Raw genomic sequence first — 3660 nt, 5'->3', positions numbered from 1 at the left:
TTTTATATACGAATATTTCTTTTTAAACCATAGGTTTCAATGTGCTCCCAAGTATCCCTTCTCAGACGCCACAAAAACAGTGATGCCAAAGTGCTCACTCAACAGAAACGTTTAGCTGTTTGGGATGAATGCACAAATCACAATGGACTTTCTCTGAAAGATTCTCTACAGTTTTTACATAGAGAATTTTCTTCTTTCACCTCAGGACTCTATGTACTCCCAAATATCCCATTACAGATTCCACAAAAGCAGTGTTACCCAATTGCTCAATGAAAAGAAAGATTTAACACTGTGAGATGAATTCATCCATCACTAAACAGTCTCTCAAAAAGCTTCTTTCTAGTTTTTATCTGAGGGTATTTCCTTTTCACCATAGGTTTCTCTGTGCTTCATATATCCCTTTGTCAATTCCACAAAAACAGGGTTAACAAACTGCTCAAAGAAAAGAATGATTTACCTCTGGGAGACGAATTCACCCATCACAAAGAAATTTCTCAGAAGTCTCCTTTCTACCTTTCATCTGTGCAGCATATTTACTCTTCCACCATCAGCCTCAAAGTGTTCCCAAATATCTCTTCTCAGACACCACAAAAACAGTGATGAAAAACTGATCAATCACAAATATGGCTTAACTCCATGAAGTGAATGCAGACATCACAGAACAGTTTCTAAAAAACCTTCTCTCCAGTTTTTATTTGAAGTTATTTTCTTTTTCAACATCAGCCTCCATGAGCTTCCAAATATCCCTTTGCAGATACCCCCAAAAAAAGTGCTACAAAACTGCTCAATGAAAAGAAAGGTGTAACACTGTGCGATGAATTCAACCTCCACAAAGCAGTTTCTCATAAAGCTTCTTTCTAGTTTTTATCAGAGCATGTTTCTTTTTTCACCATAGGGCTCAAGGCGCTCCCAAATATCCCTTTGCAAATTCCAGGAAAGCAGTTTTAGCAAACTGTTCCATGAAAAAAAAGGTGTACCTCACGAAGATGAACTCAACATCACAAAGAACTTTTTCAGAGGGTTTCTTTCTAGTTTTTTTTTTTTTTTGGGGGGGGGGAAATAATTTTATTTCAAAAAAGACAAAACAGGGGTAAAAACCAGACCATTTAGCTTTTGAACTTGATTTCACCTGAAAAGCCACGAATAGTAACCTGGCACTATTTACGCTGATAGCCACTTAGCCTTACTTTTACTAGTTTCTAATGCTTCTATACTCAATAATTACATTCCTGTCTCCTTTAATAAAGCATCTAAAACAAAAATATCAGCATATAATAAATACTTGTTGATTAACCCATTGAGAAAAACGTAATAAAACACCTAAGCAGAATGTTCTATTGACTTTAGGTCAGCTGAGAATAATTACCTGCATTTATGCCTTATTTTACCTCACTGGAAAAAAGACAAATGTTATATTAGAGATTTCTGACTTTCATGTGTTTGCTGCTCTGGGCTGAGAGAATATTCAGCTCTCTCCTCTAGTCAGTATTACAGCTCATCAACAAAAGGTGTACGTCCCAAATTTCCACTTGCTGCCATTGACTTCTGGCCAGAAACAAACTTCTTTGCAGCATTTATGATATCAGCATTAGCCACTGAATCAATCTGCTGAAGGACTGTGGATGGTGGCACATAAGAACCAGCAATTAGAGCCTGGGACCCGTCTTCTTCCAAGAAACGCTCAGAAGACTCCACTGACATTAGGTATCCAGCTTTCCGCTTGTTCTTGGCAGCTTGGACGTCTGTGTTGGAAAGGTTTCCTTGAGCTATTGTTTTGACTTGATTCTACGCAGCCTTGATTACATCTCCAGCAGCTGTGGCCTGGGAGATAGTATAAATCCCGAAGACTCCAGAATCTGAGTAACTGGCATTAAATGCGGAAACATCAATTGGCTGCTGAGTTGCCTTGGCAACAGCTTGGTGTAGATGGCTGGTGGGGCTGCTGCCCCTCTTGACATGTGGCCTGGCACCAAGGACATGCTGAAGGTTACTAAACGCATTTGCCTCTACACTTCCCGTGACAGCACTTTCGGCTACAAGAGCAGCATGGACAAGACTGTCTCCATTCTGTTCTCGGATTTCACCTCCACGGTATTTGGCCTTCACACCAGATAAACCAAACCCACCCCTCATGTTGAGAAACTGTTCAGCAACTTGCTTTAAAACAGGATGACTCACGCCAAGTCCAATCAAAGCCATTCTTGCACTTGTGAAATGGTTCTGAACAAAGTAATGTAACTCCTCTGATGTCACTTTTCCAATTCTATAGTCAGGACAGTACAAGGGATTAGCCAAGGCATTCCGGTAAGCTGCTGCATGCAAATTTTCAATGACATGAGTCTGTGGATTCTGAAAGGCCACAGCTTTGTCAATCTTTAGCTGAGGCTGAAGGTCAGCTACTTCCCAACGACGAAATTCTGGTGCTGTGGTGACATTGAGCAGGAACTCCATTAGAATATCAACATCACCTCACAGGCATTCCACAGTGTAAGCCATGGTTTCCTTTGTTGCAGTCACACTTAATTTGCCACCAGTTGCTTCAATTCCATGGGTAATCTTGAAAAATGAAGCTACTTGTGTTGTCAGACTGGATGCAAGTTGCAGCAAATGGGTGGTTCTTAAATTGTTGGAGTCCTCATATCTACTGCCTGCTTTAATGAACAAAAGAATTCTTGATAGAGGAGCATAGTTTTCCAAAGAAGCAATCACCAAGCCATTTGGTAACTTGGTAAACTCAAGGTCCTGAGGTTGTGGTGGTGCTCCTGCAGGCGCAGCTGTGGCTTTAACTTTGGGGGAAACTTTGAGGGAATAAAATCTCGAGAAGGACCCAGCTTTGGTTAGTAGCTTCATGATTCAAGATTGTTCTGACACATGGTCCCACCGGATTAAAGAAAGTCTCTTTCTAGTTTTTATCTGAGTATATTTCCTTAGTCACCAAAGACTCCAGTGTGATCCAAAATATCCCTTCTCAGATTCCACAAAAACAGAGCTACAAAACTGATCCATAAAAAGGATCGTGTAACTCCGTGAGATGAATTAACACATCACAAAGTGGTTTTCCAGAGTGCTTCTATCTAGTTTTTGTATGAGGATATTTCCTTTATCACCATAAGCTTCAACACGCTCCTGAATATCCCATTGCAGATTCCAAGAAAACAGTGTTAGCAAACAGCTCAAAGAAAAGAACAGTGTATCTCTGTGAGATGAATTTACACATCAGAAAGCAGTTTCTGAAAAAGCTTCTTTCTAGTTTTTATGTGAAGATATTTCCTTTTTCACCATAGATCTCAAAGCACTCACAAATATCCCTTTGCAGATTCAAAAAAAACAGTGTTAGAAAACTGCTACATGAAGGGAAAGGTGTAACACTGTGAAATGAATTCACACATTGCAAAGAACTTTCTCAGAAAGCTTCCTTCTAGTTTTTATCTGAGGATATTTCCTTTTTCACAATTTGCCTCAATATATATTGCTCGTGAATATCCCCTTGCAGATTCCACGAATATAGTGTTAGCACACTGTTCCATAAAAAGAAAGGTGTAAATCTGTGAGATGAATTCACACATCACAAAGCAGTTTCTCAGAAAGCTTCTTTTTGGTTTTTCTCGGAGGATATTTCCTGTGTCACCACAGGCTTCAATGCTCTCCCAAATATCCTAT

The 3660-nt window shown here is 39.7% G+C and overlaps 1 pseudogene across 1 annotated transcript; it reads right to left on the bottom strand.

Moving 5' to 3' along the window:
• Window positions 1-1321: 1321 nt before the first annotated feature.
• Window positions 1322-2888, bottom strand: LOC126941733 (cytochrome b-c1 complex subunit 2, mitochondrial-like; annotated as a pseudogene). Its single transcript, XR_007721426.1, has one exon. The product of XR_007721426.1 is annotated as a cytochrome b-c1 complex subunit 2, mitochondrial-like (transcript).
• Window positions 2889-3660: the final 772 nt, after the last annotated feature.

The sequence above is a fragment of the Macaca thibetana genome, chromosome 19, assembly GCF_024542745.1.
Source record: "Macaca thibetana thibetana isolate TM-01 chromosome 19, ASM2454274v1, whole genome shotgun sequence".
Classification (NCBI taxonomy): Eukaryota; Metazoa; Chordata; class Mammalia; order Primates; family Cercopithecidae; genus Macaca; species Macaca thibetana.
This window is presented reverse-complemented; position numbering and strand designations above follow the sequence as displayed.